The sequence below is a fragment of the Bufo bufo genome, chromosome 1 (genome assembly GCF_905171765.1).
Source record: "Bufo bufo chromosome 1, aBufBuf1.1, whole genome shotgun sequence".
Taxonomy (NCBI): domain Eukaryota; kingdom Metazoa; phylum Chordata; class Amphibia; order Anura; family Bufonidae; genus Bufo; species Bufo bufo.
In genome coordinates this window covers 249,979,967-250,005,528 of record NC_053389.1, presented here as the reverse complement: position 1 = coordinate 250,005,528, position 25,562 = coordinate 249,979,967, and positions in this window count along the sequence as shown.

Genomic DNA, 25,562 nt, shown 5'->3' with positions numbered 1-25,562 from the left:
CTGTGCCACCCTATATGAGTGGTGGGCAGTGGGCACAGTACAGTCAGTGGGCCTGACACTTGCTGGCAAGCAACTGCAATTATATTACAGAGAAAAAATTAAATGACTTTTTTATCTGCAATGTACTGTGCCACCCTATATGAGTGGTGGGCAGTGGGCACAGTACAGTCAGTGGGCCTGACACACACTGGCAGGCAACTGCAATTATATTACAGAGAAAAAATTTAATGACTTTTTTATCTGCAAGCAACTGTGCCACCCTATATGAGTGGTGGGCAGTGGGCACAGTACAACTAGTGGGCCTGACACTCTTTGGCAGGCAACTGCAATTATATTACAGAGAAAAAATGTAATGACTTTTTTATCTGAAAATTCACAATAGTGGGTTGCTAAATTAATACTTAACATTTATTAGTATCAAAAAATTAAAATGATGGGCCCTTAGTATATAGAAAAAAATCTAAACTGAGTGCATAAGATACTACATACAACTCTCCGCTGGCAGATGCCAATCCAGAGAGAGGGGTATGGACCAAAAAATGAGAAGGGATAGATATAAAGATAGTTTGAGAAGAAAGGATGCGTAGTAAGAGGGACACACTGCTGGGTCATTAACCCTAGAGGTCCCTTACCCTGACTCCTCAACACTCTATATAATCTACCACAGACCCTAAATGGCCCTGCCTAAACATGGACTGCCCAGCTTTGTCCGAAAGATAGAGTGTGGTCCCTATAGCTAGGGGAAAACAGTCAAAATGAGAGAAAGGAGGGCAGTGTAGACTGACAAACAAAACATATATATCGACCTATAATTGAACAATTTAACTGTAACTATAGGTACGATGCTCAGGAATAGATGATAAGTCCCAAGTCAATTAGAAAAATGTCCCGACGCGTTTCCTTGAAGGTTAGCAAATCTTCAGGGGACTGAAACCTTTAAATGTATCAGTTCATCAATCATAAACAATATATGAAGTGACTAACTGTTCAAAAGTCACTTGAAATGTACAGTGTATCAATTAGACCACCAATAAAACTAAAGTCCAAATGTAAGACAATATATGTAGCCTGGTTTACACTCAAAAAGATGCTAAAGATAGCTGGCTCTCCAGTGTTGAAACGGCTTTACTGGTGTAGTATAATATCCCAGCAGGTAATCATAGGCCGTTCAACACAGTGTGCCAAGAAGCGCTGTGCAGCAAATGATATTTAATCGCACAATCAGCAAAGTACTTTGCCTAAAGGCACTGTGCAACATTGATGTTTGATCACACAGTCAGCAGAGTACTTATCTGTACAGTCATAGTGCTCCGACTGTCCACAGAGAGGTGCGGGTGTCACTCCTTGGCATTCCGCGTATGGCAGCTGCACCGAGGGTGAGTTCGCGGCTCATTTAAAAAGGCCGCCTTGTACCGCCCATTCTCCGCCCAGTGACGTCGTCACGTCAGCTGATCGGGTCACGTGACGACAGCACGTGAATGTTTACCGATCAGATGACCCGGCCTTGATGAGAGGCGCTAGGCAAATCATGCTGTCATGGCAACCGCAAACGCGACAACTATCTCCACACACTGGAGGCCTCGATCGCTCAGCTGTCAATCCAGCGGTCGCCATGGCTATAGCGCCGCCCCACTCACGCAGGGTTATTGGCGTCACAAAGGGCGGATTTGTTTCAATGTGTCAGTGAAGCAAGCAGGCTAAGCAGCTCCACCTGGCACTTTAAACAGTAGAAACTTATCTAAGGGATCAATGATGTCATTAATCACCAGATAGTAACATAGAGCTTATATGGCTGAATATTGATAATAATAACTGCGTCAATATTAACTATGGAATGCTTCCACAAATCAAAACAGCAATGACAACAAGCCAAAGGCGAGAGGGAGAGATGAGTCAGGTAGGCGTTATTTAGAGTACAGATGAGTGGTATATGGTGGTATCTATAAGACTGAGGCCTAGGGATCAATGTAGCTATTGAATGACAATTGTTCATTCAATCCCAAAGGAGCCACAGTCTGCAATTGGAAGATCCACCAAGTCTCCCTCTGTAAAATCCTCCTGTCCCAGTCTCCCCCTCGTCTTGGCCTCTGAACCATCTCTATTCCCATGAACTTGAGGCCAGATGTGTCGCCCCCATGTATAGTATTAATATGTGTGGCTATGGGTGTATCCCTGTCATTTCTGACGTCACCCAGATGTTCCCCAACCCGTCGACGGAGTTCACGGGTGGTTTTGCCCACATATTCAAGGCCACAAATGCAGTTGGCTTTATATATCACGCCCCTTGTGCGGCAGTTCACAAAATGTCTAACCTGGTACTCAGTACCAGTGACATTACTACAAAAAGAGCGTCCCTGTGTAATGTGAGGGCACGCCACGCAGCCACTACAGCGAATATGTGGGCAAAACCACCCGTGAACTCCGTCGACGGGTTGGGGAACATCTGGGTGACGTCAGAAATGACAGGGATACACCCATAGCCACACATATTAATACTATACATGGGGGCGACACATCTGGCCTCAAGTTCATGGGAATAGAGATGGTTCAGAGGCCAAGACGAGGGGGAGACTGGGACAGGAGGATTTTACAGAGGGAGACTTGGTGGATCTTCCAATTGCAGACTGTGGCTCCTTTGGGATTGAATGAACAATTGTCATTCAATAGCTACATTGATCCCTAGGCCTCAGTCTTATAGATACCACCATATACCACTCATCTGTACTTTAAATAACGCCTACCTGACTCATCTCTCCCTCTCGCCTTTGGCTTGTTGTCATTGCTGTTTTGATTTGTGGAAGCATTCCATAGTTAATATTGACGCAGTTATTATTATCAATATTCAGCCATATAAGCTCTATGTTACTATCTGGTGATCAATGACATCATTGATCCCTTAGATAAGTTTCTACTGTTTAAAGTGCCAGGTGGAGCTGCTTAGCCTGCTTGCTTCACTGACACATTGAAACAAATCCGCCCTTTGTGACGCCAATAACCCTGCGTGAGTGGGGCGGCGCTATAGCCATGGCGACCGCTGGATTGACAGCTGAGCGATCGAGGCCTCCAGTGTGTGGAGATAGTTGTCGCGTTTGCGGTTGCCATGACAGCATGATTTGCCTAGCGCCTCTCATCACGGCCGGGTCATCTGATCGGTAAACATTCACGTGCTGTCGTCACGTGACCCGATCAGCTGACGTGACGACGTCACTGGGCGGAGAATGGGCGGTACAAGGCGGCCTTTTTAAATGAGCCGCGAACTCGCCCTCGGTGCAGCTGCCATACGCGGAATGCCAAGGAGTGACACCCGCACCTCTCTGTGGACAGTCGGAGCACTATGACTGTACAGATAAGTACTCTGCTGACTGTGTGATCAAACATCAATGTTGCACAGTGCCTTTAGGCAAAGTACTTTGCTGATTGTGCGATTAAATATCATTTGCTGCACAGCGCTTCTTGGCACACTGTGTTGAACGGCCTATGATTACCTGCTGGGGTATCATATTACACCAGTAAAGCCGTTTCAACACTGGAGAGCCAGCTATCTTTAGCATCTTTTTGAGTGTAAACCAGGCTACATATATTGTCTTACATTTGGACTTTAGTTTTATTGGTGGTCTAATTGATACACTGTACATTTCAAGTGACTTTTGAACAGTTAGTCACTTGATATATTGTTTATGATTGATGAACTGATACATTTAAAGGTTTCAGTCCCCTGAAGATTTGCTAACCTTCAAGGAAACGCGTCGGGACATTTTTCTAATTGACTTGGGACTTATCATCTATTCCTGAGCATCGTACCTATAGTTACAGTTAAATTGTTCAATTATAGGTCGATATATATGTTTTGTTTGTCAGTCTACACTGCCCTCCTTTCTCTCATTTTGACTGTTTTCCCCTAGCTATAGGGACCACACTCTATCTTTCGGACAAAGCTGGGCAGTCCATGTTTAGGCAGGGCCATTTAGGGTCTGTGGTAGATTATATAGAGTGTTGAGGAGTCAGGGTAAGGGACCTCTAGGGTTAATGACCCAGCAGTGTGTCCCTCTTACTGCGCATCCTTTCTTCTCAAACTATCTTTATATCTATCCCTTCTCATTTTTTGGTCCATACCCCTCTCTCTGGATTGGCATCTGCCAGCGGAGAGTTGTATGTAGTATCTTATGCACTCAGTTTAGATTTTTTTCTATATACTAAGGGCCCATCATTTTAATTTTTTGATACTAATAAATGTTAAGTATTAATTTAGCAACCCACTATTGTGAATTTTCATTGGATAAAGGGTTTAGCCCACTATAATAGCATCGGTTTGATCAAACCTTCCACATTGGTCGTGTTAAGACTTTTTTATCTGCAAGCAACTGTGCCACCCTATATGAGTGGTGGGCAGTGGGCACAGTACAACTAGTGGGCCTGACACTCTTTGGCAGGCAACTGCAATTATATTACAGAGAAAAATTTAATGACTTTTTTATCTGCAAGGTACTGTGCCACCCTATATGAGTGGTGGGCAGTGGGCACAGTACAGTCTGTGGGCCTGACACACACTGGCAGGCAACTGCAATTATATTACAGAGAAAAAAATGTATGACTTTTTTTATCTGCAAGCAACTGTGCCACCCTATATGAGTGGTGGGCAGTGGGCACAGTACAGTCAGTGGGCCTGACACTCACTGGCAGGCAACTGCAATTATATTACAGAGAAAAAATTTAATGACTTTTTTATCTGCAAGGTGCTGTGCCACCCTATATGAGTGGTGGGCAGTGGGCACAGTACAGTCAGTGGGCCTGACACTCGCTGGCAAGCAACTGCAATTATATTACAGATAAAAAATTCAATGACTTTTTTTATCTGCAAGGTACTGTGCCACCCTATATGAGTGGTGGGCAGTGGGCACAGTACAGTCAGTGGGCCTGACACTCACTGGCAGGCAACTGCAATTATATTACAGAGGAAAAATTAAATTACTTTTATATCTGCAAGGTACTGTGCCACCCTATATGAGTGGTGGGCAGTGGGCACAGTACAGTCAGTGGGCCTGACACTCACTGGCAGGCAACTGCAATTATATTACAGAGAAAAAATGGAATGACTTTTTTATCTGCAAGGTACTGTGCCACCCTATATGAGTGGTGGGCAGTGGGCACAGTACAGTCTGTGGGCCTGACACACACTGGCAGGCAACTGCAATTATATTACAGAGAAAAAATTTAATGACTTTTTTATCTGCAAGGTACTGTGCCACCCTATATGAGTGGTGGGCAGTGGGCACAGTACAGTCTGTGGGCCTGAAATTCACTGGCAGGCAACTGCAATTATATTACAGAGGAAAAATTAAATTACTTTTATATCTGCAAGGTACTGTGCCACCCTATATGAGTGGTGGGCAGTGGGCACAGTACAGTCAGTGGGCCTGACACTCTTTGGCAGGCAACTGCAATTATATTACAGAGAAAAATTTAATGACTTTTTTATCTGCAAGGTACTGTGCCACCCTATATGAGTGGTGGGCAGTGGGCACAGTACAGTCTGTGGGCCTGACACACACTGGCAGGCAACTGCAATTATATTACAGAGGAAAAATTAAATTACTTTTATATCTGCAAGGTACTGTGCCACCCTATATGAGTGGTGGGTAGTGGGCACAGTACAGTCAGTGGGCCTGACACTCTTTGGCAGGCAACTGCAATTATATTACAGAGGAAAAATTCAATGACTTTTATATCTGCAAGGTACTGTGCCACCCTATATGAGTGGTGGGCAGTGGGCACAGTACAGTCAGTGGGCCTGACACTCTTTGGCTGGCAACTGCAATTATATTACAGAGGAAAAAATTAAATAACTTTTTTAACTGCAAGGTACTGTGCCACCCTATATGAGTGGTGGGCAGTGGGCACAGTACAGTCTGTGGGCCTGACATTTACTGACAGGCAACTACAATTATATTACAGAGGAAAAATTAAATGACTTTTATATCTGCAAGGTACTGTGCCACCCTATATAAGTGGTGGGCAGTGGGCACAGTACAGTCTGTGGGCCTGACACTCACTGGCAGGCAACTGCAATTATATTACAGTGGAAAAATTAAATGACTTTTTTATCTGCAAGGTACTGTGCCACCCTATATGAGTGGGTGGCAGTGGGCGCAGTACAGTCAGTGGGACTGACACTTACTGGCAGGCAACTGCAATTATATTATAGAGAAAAAATTCTATGACTTTTTTATCTGCAAGGTGCTGTGCCATCCTATATGAGTGGGTGGCAGTGGGCGCAGTACAGTCAGTGGGACTGACACTCACTGGCAGGCAACTGCAATTATATTACAGTGGAAAAATGTAATGACTTTTTTATCTGCAAGGTACTGTGCCACCCTATATAAGTGGTGGGCAGTGGGCACAGTACAGTCTGTGGGCCTGAAATTCACTGGCAGGCAACTGCAATTATATTACAGTGGAAAAATTAAATGACTTTTATATCTGCAAGGTACTGTGCCACCCTATATGAGTGGTGGGCAGTGGGCACAGTACAGTCAGTGGGCCTGACACTCACTGGCAGGCAACTGCAATTATATTACAGAGAAAAAATGTAATGACTTTTTTATCTGCAAGGTACTGTGCCACCCTATATGAGTGGTGGGCAGTGGGCACAGTACAGTCTGTGGGCCTGACACACACTGGCAGGCAACTGCAATTATATTACAGAGGAAAAATTAAATTACTTTTATATCTGCAAGGTACTGTGCCACCCTATATGAGTGGTGGGTAGTGGGCACAGTACAGTCAGTGGGCCTGACACTCTTTGGCAGGCAACTGCAATTATATTACAGAGAAAAAATTAAATGACTTTTTTATCTGCAAGGTACTGTGCCACCCGATATGAGTGGTGGGCAGTGGGCACAGTACAGTCTGTGGGCCTGACATTCACTGGCAGGCAACTGCAATTATATTACAGAGGAAAAATTTAATGACTTTTATATCTGCAAGGTACTGTGCCACCCTATATGAGTGGTGGGCAGTGGGCACAGTACAGTCAGTGGGCCTGACACTCACTGGCAGGCAACTGCAATTATATTACAGAGGAAAAAATTAAAAACTTTTTTAACTGCAAGGTACTGTGCCACCCTATATGAGTGGTGGGCAGTGGGCACAGTACAGTCAGTGGGCCTGACACTCGCTGGCAAGCAACTGCAATTATATTACAGTGGAAAAATGTAATGACTTTTTTATCTGCAAGGTACTGTGCCACCCTATATAAGTGGTGGGCAGTGGGCACAGTACAGTCTGTGGGCCTGACACTCACTGGCAGGCAACTGCAATTATATTACAGTGGAAAAATTAAATGACTTTTTTATCTGCAAGGTACTGTGCCACCCTATATGAGTGGGTGGCAGTGGGCGCAGTACAGTCAGTGGGACTGACACTTACTGGCAGGCAACTGCAATTATATTATAGAGAAAAAATTCTATGACTTTTTTATCTGCAAGGTGCTGTGCCACCCTACATGAGTGGTGGGCAGTGGGCACAGTGCAGTCAGTGGGCCTGATACTCACTGGCAGGCAACTGCAATTATATTACAGAGGAAAAATTTAATTACTTTTTTATCTGCAAGGTACTGTGCCACCCAATATGAGTGGTGGGCACTGGCAGTGGGCACAGTACAGTCAGTGGGCCTGACACACATTGGCAGGCAACTGCAATTATATTACAGAGGAAAAATTGAATGACTTTTTTATCTGCAAGGTATTGTGACACCCTGTATGAATGGTGTGCACACAGTACAGTCTGTGGGCCTGTGGCCTCTCACACACGGGCAGGCAACTGCAATATATATATAGAAAAAATAAATAAAAGCAGACTGATGTACCAGCCCTAAAAAGGGCTTTTTGGGGTGCTGTCAGGACGCTGTCCTTACAGCAGATGAGTCTTTGAGGACTGGAGTGAACACTGGCCTAGCTAACGCTTTCCCTATTAATTCAGCAGCAGCAGCACTCTTCCTGCTCTAACTAACACTGCAGCTTCAGAATGAATCTCAGAGGGCTGCCGTCCTTGCTTTTTTGTAGGAGGTGGGAGGGTCTGGGAGGGAGGGTATGCTGATTGGCTGGAATGTGTCTGCTGACTGTGAGGCATAGGGTCAAAGTTTTCTCAATGATGACGTATAGGGGGCGGACCGAACATCGCATATGTTCGCCCCCCGCCGCGGCAAATGCGAACAATCGATGTTCGCCAGGAACTGTTCGCCGGCGAATAGTTCGGGACATCTCTACTTATGAAACCCCAGAGTCACAATTTTGAGGTACCCTTTGCTTAGGGGTTATGGACTAATTAGCTGACTAGAGTGTGACACTTTGAGCCTAGAATATTGAACCTTTTCACAAAATTCTAATTTTAAGCTGCATTAATGCAATTCCTTTTAATTTGCATTACTGAAATAAATGGACTTTTGCACAATATTCTAATTTTTCAAGTTTCACCTGTATATTCTACTCCGCAATAGGCATAAGTTATGGGGATACTGCACGCTGTCTATTATTCGCAGCACAGGCACAGTTTAGGGGGGGGGGGGGGGTGAGGTATGGCACATTATATAGTAATCAGTAGCAGGCAGCCAGGAGGAGGGACTAGGAATAGGTAGTAGGAGGGGCTAAGGATGGGGCATGGGGGTCCAATCCAGATTCTTGCTATGGGGCCTAATGATTTCTATGTACGCTCCTGCCCAGTCCAACACTTTTGCAGTCCAAAGTGGTTGTTTTCACACAAATCATCAACAGGGAGCCTCTCTTTTATCTTCTTCCCTAGTGCATGATGGGTTTGTTGCCTGTTAGGAAAAAAGAAGGCACCATACTAGGAGGGGAATAAAATACATAGCTGAGGCAAGTGAAAAGTTTTTCTTGGGCCACAGAAAGGGGGAACAAGAAGAATGTTGGGACCACTGGCGGCAAGGCACAGTGTCAGACTTAGAGGTGACATCGACATCAGGGTTCCTCAACTCCAGTCCTCAGGGCCCACCTGGTCATGTTTTCAGAATTCCCTTAGTATTGAGCAGGTGATATAATTTGTGTCAATGCATCAGGATTTGTCCCAGGTATTCATTCTGTGGGATATTCTCAAATCATGACTGGTAGGTGGACCCTGAACACTGGAGTTGAGGAACACTGGTCTAGATCATCTGTACCTTGGGGGTTATCACTGTGAGCTGTGTTACACTGGAGTGCATGTAATATCTGTCACATTATCTGAACTCAGAGAGTTATCGCTATGTGTTATCCATGGTGTTACATAGGACTGCAGGTAACATCAACTGCATTATATGTTCTCAGAGAGTTATCACTGTGTTATCTGTGGTGTTACATAGGACAGCAGGTAATATTAACTACATTATAAGTTATCAGATAGTTATTACTATGTTATCTGTGGTGTTACATAGGACTGCAGGTAATATTAACTACATTATCTGTTCTCAGAGAGTTATTACTATGTTATCTTTGGTGTTACATAGGACTGCAGGTAATATTAACTACATTATCTGTTCTCAGAGAGTTGCTACAGACAAAGGAATCATTCAATTATTTTCTGATTTCTACCTTTTGGCCCTTCTACTCGGGTCGATGGTCGGAAACGTACTCTGTGATGTATGATGTGCTGCATAGAAAAGAAAACTGTATGCTGACGAACATGCCACACTTTACTGGCTTTACCGTTCAGTGCTGCACCCTGATGCCAGTTTTGGCACACTTATGAAAAAGGTTGTGCCTGTGATCCACACCGATCACTAGAAGAATAGTGGTCCCAGTGAGTTTGAACAGTGGCAGGGTGCATACTGAACAGCGACCACCACTAAATTCAAATTCCTCTCACTGGCATTGTGTAGTGAGGAGGAACAGGGGCTGCAGTCACTAATCTGAGCCTGTTTTAAAAGTGTTCATTGTCTGGATAACTTAGCATCCATTTTGGAATGAGAAATCATTAGTCAGGGAAAGATGATGGGATGATTACACTACCTAGGAAACACTGTAGAATTTTATTTAACATTTTTGAATTAAATGGGTTATCCAATTTCAAGAAACCCCCCCACATGTGCCGGGCCCCTCACCAATAATATACTTACCCCACTCCCCGCTCCGCCGCTGCTGCTTCTCCCTGCACACAGATGAAAACATCTAGTCTCGGGAAGGGAAGGGGGGGGGGGGGGGCAGCCAATGGCAGGCGGGGACGAGCCTCCATAGCGTCACCCACGATGCTAGGGAGGCTCTTCCCCATCCCCGCCTGCCATTGGCTGCTCGCCCCCCCCCGACACTGGATGTTTTCATCCGTGTGCAGGGAGAAGCAGCAGTGCGGGGACCAGGAGTGGCGCCGGGAGCGGGGTAATAATATTACCGGTGAGGGGCCCGGCACATGTTGGGGGGTTTCTTGAAATTGAATAACCCCTTTAAGCCACCAGAAATGGTTGAATTTTTTTTTATTTCCTCTATTGCGCAATTTGGTGGATCAAAAAAAATCTCAAAAATGTCTTCTCTGAATACATTTGGAGTCCAGATTTGCTTCACAGCTTCACTAGGCCTACGTACCTCTTAATACAGAGATAGCCCATAATATACAATCCTTCCTGCCTCCCTGTTGTCTCTCCTGTTTTGAGTTGCTTCAATGAGAGGAATGAAAAAAAGTCTGTGTGGCATCAAGAGATAGTCGACTGTGTAGCAGATGGAACATCCTGTAGCAACATTAGTATGGATGTCACATAGACCAGTGATTTCTAGGCAAGCTAAACATCCAAAATTGCTCTAAAGGGAGTTCCTTTCAAACTTACCGTATTTTTTGCCACATAAGACACACTCCCCCCCCCCCCCCCCCCCCCCCCCAAAAAAAATGGGAAAATGTCACTACGTCTTATGGGGTGAATATTAATGAGCGAATCCATTATGGAAACGTTCATTAGTACCGGAGGACCGGAAGTGGTGAAGGATCAGTACACACTGCTTCCTGGCCCTCTGCTGTCGGCTGTGCTATACTGTAGCTGCGCACAGCGTGAGGGCGCTCTGTGACCTCACTCTGTACGCATCGTGTCACAGCACAGCCACAGCAGGAAGATGACAGAGGCCGCTGGAGCTGAGGAGTGGTGGCGTCCAGAGCAGGAGAGGTAAGTGGATTTTTTTTTATTTTATGTGCTCTGTGGCATGGGGGCTGATATAAGGCAATAAGGGCTGGTAATAGGGGCTGAAATATGGCAATGGCGGCTAAAATATGGCAATGTGGCTAATATGAGAGGCAATGGGGGCTGATATGAGGCAATGGGGGGATGAAATGAAGCAATGGGGGGCTGCTATGAGGCATGGGGGGCTGATATGAGGCATGTGGAGCTCATCTGAGGTCTGAATGAGTTTTTTTTTTTAACATTGGGGGTCTAAATGCTGGTCTGATCTGAGGTCTAATGAAAAATATTTTTTCTTATTGTTCTCCTTTAAAACCTAGGTTTGTCTTAAAGGGCGAAAAAATATGGTATGTAATATTGCAGTAACCCAGTGGCCACTGCTAATAGGTTATTGCAAACTTTATGTTTTGTAGGTATGGTTAGGTATTCCATTATGTTATATAAATGTTATGTAACTCTTGGCTGAAAGAGCAGGTTAATTCCAGGGCAGGGGTGGGCCTAACCCTCTGGGCCTGGCTCCTTCCTGTGTGTAAGCGGAGAGTCTATAGTTATATATGTGAGCATCTACAGCCAGATCTTGTGGCCCAGAGAGGAGCTCAACAAACCTGACTGAGTGAGGAATAGGAATATTATTTAAAAGGTTAAGCAGCCAAAATTGGAGGGTGTGATGAAACAGACTGTGGAGATAAAGCTGATGTGTTGGCTGTTGGACTCCACAGCTCCTTGTCTGGGTTTAAACCCTTGAGTCCTGGAGGATTTTTGGTTTTTGCACTTTCCTTTTTCACTCCCTGCCTGCCCTGCACCATAACTTTTTTTTTTCTTTTTTCCAATCAATGTTTTTTTGTGGGACAAGTTGTACTTTCTAATGGCACCATTTATTATTGCATTCAATGTAGTTGACATTGTTTGCTCCTATATTAACCCCTCTATACCCACTTATGATATTTTCTGCGTATTTATGTTTTTTTTTTTTCGTATCTCCTTATAGTGACTCTGTGACAAAGGTCCGAGTCTAGGCCCGAATCGTCAGAACTGAAAGTCACGTGTGAAGTCATGCCATTCTTCTATTGCATTGATTTAATGGAGGAAATACAATAAAAGATATTTTACTTGCATCATACTCAAGAGAGTGCAGTGGTATTTCAATATTACACCCCACAGTAGGCATTGTAGAAAATAAATGTTTTGTGAATATTGCAGCCCCATGCTGGACTAGAGTGCAGCACAGCTGGTATATGTACAGTGTATATGGTTGAGGTCTATGGAGTTAGTTCCCCGGATTCATGAAACATACCCTACATTTTTCAAACCAGCACCTGGACCTGAATACTTTTGTATTTACATGTAATGAAAAATTTTGTATAGTCACTGAGTTATTCAATAAAATGTATCTGTATAGCGCCACCTGCTGTTTGTTCTTTTCCTTATTTTATGTCCATCACACTGAGGTGGTAAAACGTGTTCAGTTTAAGTTTTCAACTGCCACCAGCCATATGTTCTGTTAGAAGCTGTGTGAACCGCATAGGGAAAGTGGCAGGGACTGCAGGGGTTAATAGAGCAGGGGTAGAAGCGGGAAAATACAGGAGCAGGATTGGGGGATTCAAAGGGAGGGAGGGGTGGAGGATAAACTTATATAAGGGGTAGCTGATTGTTGGTGATGCAATCCACTGTGAGGAGAGTGACATCATCCCCCCCCCCCTTTTTTCTGTTTTATGTGCCCCCTAATGTTTGGTGGGTTCGGTTGGTGGTTTTGGTTTTTCTGTTGCAGGCGTCACAGCTGGCGGGGGAGTTGGCCCTGAAGGCATTCGATGGATCTACATTCTCGATGTCATACAGCATCATGGGGAGCATACAGAAAAGCAACATCGAAATAAGGAGGAGTGACAAGGCAGCCTTCAGGGAGTGGTTATCTGGTTGAAAAGCTGTGGCCACCCCATTTTCTCCATCAAATGGTGTTTGGGTTTTTGTGGAAGAGCAGATGCCGTAGTGGTAACGCGGCTGGTCCATACAGGCATGGCAATTACAGGGAGAGAGCTGCAGCAGAAAGGACACACCTCCTGAGCTGCCAGGCTGAAGATAATCTAGCAGAGCAATTGGAGCAGTGAATGGGGAGATCTCTGGATCCATGTGAGGTACAGGGATGGTTCTAGCTTTGTTAGAAAGAGATTGTCATGTGCTATATGATGTCTGATTTTAATTTTTTTTACATCAGTCATGGCATAACCCCTTCAAGACTGTTCAAGAACTGTGTCAACATTTAAAAGTGTAAAACTGTTGGTTTATCAGTAAAACCGTTTGCTTCAGCCTCCATTTTCCATTCCCATCCGTCTGGCTGCTTCCTGCCTACCACCTCACCAACAGAGAACATCAAGTGCACCAGATACCCCCCCTCCCCCCCTTAGTACACAGCTCCAGAGAAAGCACTGGAGGGCAATCCCTGCTACCTCCATCTCCTATCCCCCGCCACACACCTTCCCTCCTAGGCCTGTTACAATATTAAAGGGGTTGTCTCACTTCAGCGAGTGTCATTTATCATGTAGAGAAAGTTAATACAAGGCACTTCCTAATGTATTGTGATTGTCCATATTGCCTTGACTTTGCTGGCTTGATTTATTTTTCCATTACATTATACACGACATATATCCAATGCAATACAGCATTGGTGGTCGTGGTTGCAAACTATAGAAAAAAAACGCTGGCCAGGACCATAGGAGCACACATAGGCTTGAGCTTTTTCCTACAGCGTGCAGGCACGGCCACCGATGTGCGATTAAAGGGTGGTCATAACCATGGAAACGAACAGTGTACAATGTGATGGAAAAATTAGTCTAGCCAGCAAAGGAGGCAATATGGACAATCACAATACATTAGTAAGTGCCTTGTATTAACTTTCTCTGCATGATAAATGTCATTTGTTGAAGTAAGACAAACCCCTTTAATTACACTAAGTGCAAATAGCTCCTTTAGTCAAGCATTTTAATAGTTCTTGTCTAAGAAGCATTGGTAAGACATATTAACTGGTTCACCAATTTACTGACAGCTCAGCTCAGGACCTCTTTGAACTCCAGCAATATTATGGGAGTTCACATCTGAAAACCCAATGAGTAGATGCAGAATAATCTTTTTATTTTTCTTATTCATCTCAAGAAACACTTACAAAAATAGAAAAAACAAAGTGCATGCAATCCCATCCACCCATCCACCTCCCTCCCCCCACAATGCCGCCACCCCCGGGGGGGGGGAGGGGGGGGGGGGAATTAATCACCGTAAGGTCTTTTCAATTATTCCTTTACCCATTCCATACTGCCCAAACCCTAAGCCATTTATCATATGAGCCTCTCTGCCTATACAAGATGGCCTCATAGTCGTTGATTTAATTGACTAATTTCAGCCACTGGTTGACATGAGGAGGGGTGGCTGCAAACCAGGACCTGGAGACCAGGAGACGGGCCAAAAACATCACCCTAATCAAAAAGCTCTGTTTTGGCTTCTGGCAGTTTAAAGCCGACAGGTCCCCAAGGATCCACAGCTCAGGCTGGCGAGGGAGCTCCATCTGCAGTCGCCGAGCAAGAAGTTCTTGTATTGCTCCCCAACAACCATCTAGGAGGGGGCAATCCCAAAACAGATGAAGATAGTCTGCGTTCGGGCTCCCACAAGGTATGCAGTTGGAGTTATCTCGCAGTCCGCGCCTCTGAAGCCACACCGGCGTTACAATATTAAACTGAACGACTATGTGGTTAAAACTAAAAGAAACTAAAGCCATATTCTTCAGCACACTTTCCCAAGCCTCAGAAGATAAGTTAGGGTAAGTAAGTCTCCAGGACATTTGTCCAGGAGAGAGACAATCCAAAAAGCGTGCCCTGATTAAGTGATTATAACAATAAGATATCTTAACCTTTACATGGTTCTTTTTCTTTATTAAACTGTGCAAAAAACTAGACATGTCTATGCTTAATAAAGTTCTATCCACAATACTACAAAGTGCCAATCGTAACTGAAAATATCTAAACCAAACTATTTCACCTGTGTTTTCCTTCTGCGCGATCTCCTCAAGAGAGAGGATCCGCCCATCACCAACTACTTGCGCTATATAGTGAATATTCCTGGCCCTCCAATACTGCCGACAGTCAGAGTCCCCCAGCATTGGATGTCTTTGATTTTGCCATAGTGCACGCCAGAGAGGATTAAATAGAAAGCCAGTTCCTGATCAATGTCCAGGCCCCGGTAACCAGCTTAACAAAACTTCCAAACTCCTGCCTCCAACTTAGTAGGCATCCTGACTCTAATAGAGTAAAGAAGTCAGTAAAGCCAGATTGGTCGACTAATTTTTTACATAGGGGGCTGGTCTCCCACTCATGAAAAAGACATAGCTGAGACGCAATAAAATATCCCCTGAAACTGGGGAGGTTCAACCCCCCCCCCCCCCCCCCGTTCCAGCGGCATTGTAAAATAATCTAGTTTCAGCCTGACCCGCTTTCTCCCCCATAGCAAATCATTAATCATCTTCTCTATCAGTTTGAAGATTTTGTCCTCTATCCAGACCAGAGAGTTTTGGAGAACATAAAGCAATTGGGGAAGGACTATCATTTTCACCAAGGAGACCCTATCTCCTCTCCAAAGGGTGAACCGATGCCATATTTTAATTTTATACCTGATCTTCATAATGACCGGGAGTAGATTAAGTTGAACATAGTACTGGATATTAGCGGAGATAGTTATCCCCAATACTTCATGGAATCCTCAACCCCCAGGTTTGGAGATAGGTTCTCCACTGACCATTGTAACTTATCTATAGGGTGACCATTGTAACTTATCTATAGGGAGGAGGGTAGTTTTGGACCAGTTTACCTCCAGGCCCGAAAACCTGGAGTACGATTCTACAATCTCCATAACTTTTGGCAATACATCGGGTAGTATTAGTCTGTTGCATGAAGAACAGAATATCGTCTGCATATAGAGAAATCCAATCATGATCTCCTGCAATCCCAAATCCAAGAACGCCCGAGTCCTGTCTGATTTTTATAGCCAGAGGCTCGATATACACTGCTCAAAAAAATAAAGGGAACACAAAAATAACACATCCTAGATCTGAATTAATTAAATATTTTTCTGAAATACGTTGTTCTTTACATAACTATGTGCTGACAACAATATCACACAAAAATAAAAAAAATGGAAATCAAGTTTTTTAACCCATGGAGGTCTGGATTTGGAGTCACACTCAAAATTAAAGTGGAAAAAAACACTACAGGCTGATCCAACTTTGATGTAATGTCCTTAAAACAAGTCAAAATGAGGCTCAGTAGTGTGTGTGGCCTCCACGTGCCTGTTTGACCTCCCTACAACGCCTGTGCATTCTCCTGATGAGGTGGCGGACGGTCTCCTGAGGGATCTCCTCCCAGACCTGGACTAAAGCATCTGCCAACTCCTGGACAGTCTGTGGTGCAACGTGACGTTGGTGGATAGAGCGAGACATGATGTCCCAGATGTGCTCAATTGGATTCAGGTCTGGGGAACGGGCGGGCCAGTCCATAGCATCAATGCCTTCGTCTTGCAGGAACTGCCGACACACTCCAGCCACATGAGGTCTAGCATTGTCTTGCATTAGGAGGAACCCAGGGCCAACCGCACCAGCATATGGTCTCACAAGGGGTCTGAGGATCTCATCTCAGTACCTAATGGCAGTCAGGCTACCTCTGGCGAGCACATGGAGGGCTGTGCGGCCCTCCAAAGAAATGCCACCCCACACCATTACTGACCCAATGTCAAACAGGTCATGCTGGAGGATGTTGCAGGCAGCAGAAAGTTCTCCACGGCGTCTCCATGTCACATGTGCTCAGTGTGAACCTGCTTTCATCTGTGATGAGCACAGGGCGCCAGTGGCGAATTTGCCAATCTTGGTGTTCTCTGGCAAATGCCAAACGTCCTGCACGGTGTTGGGCTGTAAGCACAACCACCACCTGTGGATGTCGGGCCCTCATATCACCCTCATGGAGTCTGTTTATGACCGTTTGAGCAGACACATGCACATTTGTGGCCTGCTGGAGGTCATTTTGCAGGGCTCTGGCAGTGCTCCTCCTGTTCCTCCTTGCACAAAGGCGGAGGTAGCGGTCCTGCTGCTGGGTTGTTGCCCTCCTACGGCCTCCTCCACGTCTCCTGATGTACTGGCCTGTCTCCTGGTAGCGCCTCCATGCTCTGGACACTACGCTGACAGACACAGCAAACCTTCTTGCCACAGCTCGCATTGATGTGCCATCCTAGATAAGCTGCACTACCTGAGCCACTTGTGTGGGATGTAGACTTCGTCTCATGCTACCACTAGAGTGAAAGCACAGCCAGCATTCAAAAGTGACCAAAACATCAGCCAGGAAGCATAGGAACTGAGAAGTGGTCTGTGGTCACCACCTGCAGAACCACTCCTTTATTGGGGGTGTCTTGCTAATTGCTTATAATTTCCACCTGTTGTCTATCCCATTTGCACAACAGCATGTGAAATTGATTGTCACTCAGTGTTGCTTCCTAAGTGGACAGTTTGATTTCACAGAAGTGTGATTGACTTGGAGTTACATTGTATTGTTTAAGTGTTCCCTTTATTTTTTTGAGCAGTGTATATATTAAATAGGAGTGACGAGAGAGGACATCCTTGGCGGGTGCCTCTCTCCAGCATAAAACTCCTGGTCAGGGTCCCATTAATCCTGAGCTTGGCTGAAGGGGATTTGTAAAGCAGGCGGACCATGGCTATGAACCATGGACTAAATCCCATTCTTCCCATCACCCTCCAGAGGAAGCTCCACTCGACCCTGTCAAAGGCCTTCGTAGCATCTAACGACAGGATCGAGCGGGCAGTCCCCCCGGAGGATTGAAAGTTAGCAAACAGGCGATGTATATTATAATGGGTATTCCTCCCAGGCATAAACCCATTTTGGTCTGGGTGAATTAGCGATGTGATCACCTTGGAAAGTCTATTTGTCAGGACCTTGGAGAGCAGCTTAATATCAGTATTAAAGAGGACCTTTCACTTGTAAAAACAATGTGAACTAAGTATGCTGACATATAGAGCGGCGCCCGGGGATCTCACTGCACTTACTATTATCCCCGGGCGCCGCTCCGTTCTCCCGTTATTCCCTCCGGTATCTTTACTCACTAAGTTATAGTAGGCGGTGTCTTCCCTTGTCCTGTGGGCGTCTCCTTCTCCTAGGCTGTAGCGCTGGCCAATCGCAGCGCACAGCTCACAGCCTGGGAGAAAAAAACCTCCCAGGCTGTGAGCTGTGAGCTGTGCACTGCGATTGGCCAGCGCTACAGCCTAGGAGAAGGAGACACCCACAGGACAAGGGCAGACACCGCCTACTATAACTTACAGAGCAAAGGTACCGGAGGGCATAATGGGAGAACGGAGCGGCGCCCGGGGATAATAGTAAGTGCAGTGAGATTCCCGGGCGCCGCTCTATATGTCAGCATACTTAGTTCACATTGTTTTTAAAAGTGAAAGGTCCTCTTTAAGTAGAGAAATAGGTCTATAAGCACCCATCTCCAGCGTATCCTTATCTTTTTTTTGGATTAGAACTATCAGTGCTTGGTACATGGAGGCCTCTCCCTGCAACCCCTTTATAAATACTTCTGAAAGATACGGAAGGACTATATCCCCATATTTACTGTAGAATTCATACGGAAGGCCATCCAGCCCCGGGGACGAACTACCCGATATTGACCCAAGGGCCAAATGGATCTCCTGGACGGTAATCTCCCTCTCCAGATAGATCCTCTGGCTTTCTGACAAAACCGAGAAAGAAAGACCATTCAGATACGCGTCCACGAGGCTGTCCGGCACAGGGGGAGCCGCCCTATAAACCGATACAACGTATTCCCAAAAGACCTCATCTATACCCTCCTCATCTCGCACGATCCTACCATCAGGCCCACGAATACTAGTTGCTTCCTTCCTCCTATTCTCTTGTTGCTTAACTATCCTAGCTAGGAGCCTACCTGGTCGTCCTGATTCAGAAAAATGTTTCTGTCCCTTAAAGAACAAACTATGGTGGGCCTTATCAAGGAGAACATTTTTAAGGTCCTGACTGGCTTTCTGCATTTTTTCTCTACTTTGTTCCATCTTCTGAGTGATAAACTGCTCCGTGGTACTAGCAGCTAAATTGGTTAATTCCTTCTCTCTTCTCTTGAATGATCCTCTCAATGCAGAGATACTGCTGATAAACAACCCCCTCATATAGGCCTTCAAAGTATCCCATACGCAACCAATACCAGCTGAAGAATAGTTAATCTCCCAAAAGACTATCTGTTTTTTAATAAACTGATGGTCCTCCATAATAGCCAACCAGTATGGGTTTAATTTAAATAGCGAGTCTGATTTGGCCTGACCTGACCCTACCAAAATTTCTATGGAGAGGGGAGAATGATCTGAGAGAGTTCTCGATCCATATTTAACAGATTTAATATTTCTAATATTGTCTCTATTGCTCAGTGTCAGGTCGATCCTGGACATTGACCTCCCTCCATTACTAACACATGAGAAGACACTCTTTCCCCTCCCCATGTGCTCCCACACATCCACAAAGCCCGTCTCCCGACAGAATTGCGACAGCAGAGTCTCAGTCCCACTAATTGTAGTGCTGGGATTTGCCGTCAACCTGTCTCTCCTGGAATCCATCACATTGTTAAAGTCGCCTGTCAGAACAACCCGACAGGTTGGCCGTAGTTCCACAAAGGACAACAGGCAATTGAGGGGGTGCAAGGAGAATGGAGGAGGTATATAGAAAAAGGCAAGAATATATGGCTGACCCCAAAGTCTGCCATAGAGAAAAACAAATCTTCCCTGATCATCTATCCAGGAATCAGTCAGGACAAAATCCACTGCGTGATGTATCAAGACCAATACCCCCCTAGAATAACTGTTAAATTTTGAATGGTAAATCTGTGCTGCCCAGCCTCCCCCCAAATGGGGGGTCACCGTCTCTGAAAAATGAGTTTCAACTAAGCAGACTATTGCAGGGAGATAGCTCCGAATTGCATCCATCACTGCCTGTCTCTTAGCTCTCTCTCCAAGGCCCCTAACGTTACAAGATAAAATCTTAACCATTAATCAACGGCGACAAAAAAAAAAACAACACCCCGGGCAGGCAGCATACCCCCATATTTCCTTCCCCCACAGTCCACCGATGAATCTCCAGCAGACCCCCTAACTTGGGCCACCTTCCCCCTGCCTGGTGCCCCCCACCCCTCCCCACCCCCTCAAGACTAAGGGAGACCACCTCAACGTTCTCTGATGTCCATTAGTTAATCCCCAAAAATATTTGGTAGAAATTGACCAGGGAAGAAAGCGGATGAGTAAATCCCCCCAAAAAAAAAGGGAAAAGAAAAGGAAATAATAAACTCTATCATCATAAATAACTCTCCACTTTTACAAAAAGTCATAATAACTGGTTCACCAATTTACTGACAGCTCAGCTCAGGACCTCTTTGAACTCCAGCAATATTATGGGAGTTCACATCTGAAAACCCAATGAGTAAGATGCTGAATAATCTTGAATGTCTCTGTGCAGGGTTCTGGCTGGAGTTCAAACAATATATATTTTTTTCCAGTTAAAGGTGTTTCTTCATGCAGAGAAGTGTTTGATATAAAGAGGCGAAGCACTTGACTTGTGTCCAGATTTTAGAGCAAAGAAACTGTAGGAGAAAGATGAAAGGGACTTCGAAGTTGTTTTAACTCGTCCTGTCATACCTAGAGTATTCAAAAATTTACTAGAACTCTGAATGACTTCAGCCTCTCAAACAATAAAGAGGTAAGGGGCTGTCTCATCAAAGGCATCTCTTTTCAGAATATGTGAAAGTTCTTCTAGTAAAAATCATTGTCATAAATGGCTCCAAGTAAGATTATCATTAAATTAAAGGGTAAGGATAAACTGCATTGAAATACCCATTTTGTAATATTGGAGACCATAATGATTAAAACGTGGACTATAGGTGTTGTCCAGAGAAAGAAAAATATAGCTGGTTTCTTCCAGAGAAGGTGCCACACCTGTCTACAGGTTATTGCACCTCCAAGGCTGAGTTGCGACATCACACACAACCTGTGACCAGGTATGGTGCTAGTTTTAAAGGGACTTGGACAAGCACAATTAACTACACACACTTTTGAATAGTACAGCTGATGCTGATCTCAGGTCAGTCATTTTTATCTCTATACCCACCACTGTTTCCCCGCTGTGTGCTCTCAAACTGGCTGTGTGATGAATAGAGAGGACTCCTCTCCATTATGAGTGCGTGCTTAGGCGTCCTCTCTATGTATCACATGGCTGGTTTACAATAGCATTTCTCCTGTAATGTACACACTCCTCAACATTGCAGCACCAAGAAGGACACACCATAAAGGTTAAGCAACTAGAGGAAGTAGCAGGTGTCACTAAAATCTGCAAAAGATTAGATTTTAAAGCACCTACAGTTAGTGTTGATCGAGGATGCTCGGTGAACACCAGTTCGGCTCGAGCATCGCGATGCTAGGCACATTGCGGTGTTAAGCCGAATAACGCATGTTCTCGAGCGCGATGCCAATAAATGTGCAGGTAAGTACTGGGACTCACTGTAATGTCATAGCCATGTTGGTTACTGGCATTACAGTGATTGGCTGGCCGGAACACGTCATTGGGTGATTTAAAGCAGCCGATGACACGTGGTTCGGCTCAGTTTTAGTCAGGATACGCTGTGCTGTAGAAGGGACAGATAGTGTAGGGAATTGATTCAATTGAATTTAATTTTTTTGTTAGGCAGGGTTGGTGTTAGAGACCCAAAAGTATTGTTGTGTCTGCAATTGTTAGAGACTCAAAAGTCCTTTTAAGGACTATTGTTGTATCTGGCCGCAATATATATTTTTTGCGCAACCTGCGCTAAATTGCGTGCAATTGTTTGGCCACTGGAGACCGCGACATTATCTGCGATGCATCTCCTGTTTAAAGTGTGCGCATACTAAAAATAGCTGTGACATCCAGTGTACTATTTTCGTAGACGCTGCAGACAGCGACATTATCTGCGCTACATCTCCTGTTTCATGTATGCGCATACAAAAAATATCTGTGACATCCAGTGTTCCTTTTTCCGTAAACTGTGTCCGCTGCGGACAGTTACATTACCTGCACTCAGGGCCGCTGATAGGCCAGTACAGCTGGCCCAGTTGTACCGGGCCCGGCTGGCAGGGGGGCCCGGGCAGCCTCGACATAACCAATTAATGTTTTAAAAAAAAAAAAAAAAAAAACCTCCACAGCCCTGACCGCTAGTCAAACACCGTCGTACCCCCCCCCCCTGCTTTCTACGTTTTTTGTTTTTTTTAAATCGCCGCTCAGTACCTGTCTGCTTGCTCCGTTTGTATGCGGCAGCAGGTAGGGACTATTTCCTCTGTTTCGGGCGCGGAAGAGTATCTCTTCTCTTCTCTCTCCCGCGCCCGCTCCTCTGCTCTGCTCAGTCTGCTCTGCAGAATCAAGTCCCGGCCAGCTTGTCCTTCCCTGGCGCCGCGGAGTGATTCTTCTCCCTCCGCGGCGCCAGGGAAGAGAGTGAGAGAAGGAAAAGCACCACTGGCAGTGAAGAAAGGAAAAAAAATAAAAAAAATTGTGACACTCCGGGCAGCGAATCCAGGAATCCAGGGAGGCAGACAGCACAGCAGCCAGCGCTACTACTACAGTCTATCTACAGTGAAGGAGGAAGTGACTCTGTCCTGGGGCCAGGAATCAGGATAACAGGTATGAATGTACTTGTTTGGGGGGGGGGGGTCAAGATCTACTGTCTGCAGGCTCACTCTAATTATTATTTCAGGCCTGGCTACCCCACTGTAGTTGAGTTGTCTACAGTAAACTATCTTTAACGAGACCTGGCTTGTTGTTTTTTTTCCACCTTTATCATTTGTTTAATCTTCCTAATTTTTTCAAAATACCACTTCATTTATTCATTAATGTTTTTTTATTACATATTGATATTAAAGAGGTCTGTTCTCATCTGAAAACAGTATCTATTTTGGATAATAAAACTTATAACTGGCTGGAGAAAAATAAATATCACTTGTAGACAAATCTGCATGTTGTTTCAAGGCGGCGTCTGGGGAGGGGCCAAGGGCGGGGCCAGGGGTGTGGCTGAAGGAGGGATCAGGGGGTGGAGCTGAAGGGGGCCCCGTCATGTATGCTGTACGGGGCCCCATGATTTCTATCAGCGGCCCTGCCTGCACTACATCTCCTGTATAACATTTGCGCATCCTAAAAATATCTGTGACATCCAGTGTACTTTTTCCGTAGACGCTGCGGACAGTGACATTACCTGCGCTACATCTCCTGCATAACGTTTCTGCATCCCAAATATCTGTGACATTGACTGTAATTTTTTCTTAGCCGCTGGTGACAGCAGCGCCATTAGCTGTGGTACCTCTCCTGTATAACTTTTCCGCATCCCAAATATCAGTGACATTGACTGTCATTTTTTCTTAGCCGCTGGTGACAGCAGCGACATTGCCTGCGCTACATCTCCTGTATAACGTTATCCGCTGGTGACAGCAGTGACATTACCTGCGCTACATCTCCCGTATAACGTTAGCCGCTGGGGAGAGCATCGACATTACCTGCGCTACATCTTCTGTATAACGTTAGCCGCTGGTGACAGCAGCGACATTACCTGCTCTACATATCCTGTATAACGTTAGCCGCTGTTGACAGCTGCGCCATTACCTGTGCTACATCTCCTGTATAACGTTAGCCGCTGGTGACAGCAGCGGCATTACCTGCGCTATATCTCCTGTACAATGTTTGCGCATCCCAAATAGCTGTGACATTCCCTGTAATTTTTTTATTAGCCGCTGGTGACAGCGACATTACCTGCGCTACATCTCCTGTATAACGATTGCACATCCTAAATATCAGTTACATTCAGTTTAATTTTTTAATGCATACACTTACAAAACCTGCGCTACTGTACGTGTGACATACTTGCAAGCATATATGCCATTTAATATGCATAAGGTGAGCAGTAAGGCACGGGGAAGTGGGCGTGCTGCTGATGGTGCACGCAGAGGCCGTGGCCCTGGGTGCGGTGAAACTTTGCCTGCTGCCAGAGCACAGGAAACACACTCACCCACGATACCTAGCTTCATGTCCCAGTGTGCAGGGCGGCGTAGGACACCACTCTCGAAGTCAGACCAGTTCAACCAGGTGGTCAGTTGGATTGCAGCAGATAATGCTTCCAGTTGGTTAAGCACCACCCTGTCTTCCACAAAGTCCAGTCTCAGCAGCAAAGAGTCATTTCAACAGAATCCTTACCCTGATCCTCCTTCCTCCCACCATGGAGAGTCTTGCCAAACAAGTAATCCCACACTCGGATATTCCAAAGAGCTGTTTTCATCGCCATTCCTTAATTTTGGCCTCTCGCCAAGCCCGCTTGAAGAGGGACATGAGGAGATCATGTGCACTGATGCCCAAACTCTTAAACATCCACAGTTACAAGAAGATGATGGTGGGGAACAGCAATTTGTGTTTAACGAGGTGGATGATGATAATGAGACACAGTTGCAAAATAAATCAATGGCAATTAGTGTCTCAAGAGGTTGATGATGAGACACAGTTGTCATTAAGTGAGGTTGTTGTCAGGTCAAGTCAGGAGGATGAACAGAGTGAGGAAGTGGAAGAGGAGGTGGTGGACGATGAAATTACTGATCCAACCTGGAAAGGTGGCAAGCCAAGTGAAGACAGCAGTACAGAGAGGGAGGGATCTGCAGCACCGAAACAGGCTGGAAGATGCAGTGGGGTGGCAAAAGGGAGAAGGCGGGCTACACCAAACAGACCCTCTTGCATCAATCTCTCTTGCCAAGGGGTAGGTGTTCCGCAGTCTGGCGCTTTTTTGAGGAAAGTGTGGACGATAAAATAATTGTCATTTGCAACCTGTGCCATACCAAAATGAGCAGGGGTGTGAATACTAGCAAACTCACCACCACCACCAGCATGATCCGCCACATGGCATCAAAGCACCCTAATAGGTGGGCTGAACGACCTGGGTCCACAATCAGTGTCTGCGGGTCACACCACTGCCTCCTCTTCCCCTGTGTTACATGCTGGCCAATCCCCTGTCCAAGACGCAGGCCTGGATGCCTCCCGCCCTGCACCTGGACCTTCGCAAGCACCCTGAGCTAGCGCATCTACTTCTGTGTCCCAGCACAGCGTATAATTGTCCATACCACAGGCCTTAGAACGAAAGCGCAAATACCCAGCCACCAACCCACAGGCCATAGCACTAAATGCGCACCTTTCCAAATTGCTGGCCCTGGAAATGTTGCCATTTAGGCTTGTGGACACTGAGGCTTTCAGCAGCCTGATGGCGGCAACCATCCCTCGTTACTCAGTTCCCAGCCGCCACTATTTTTTCCAGTGTGCCGTCCTCG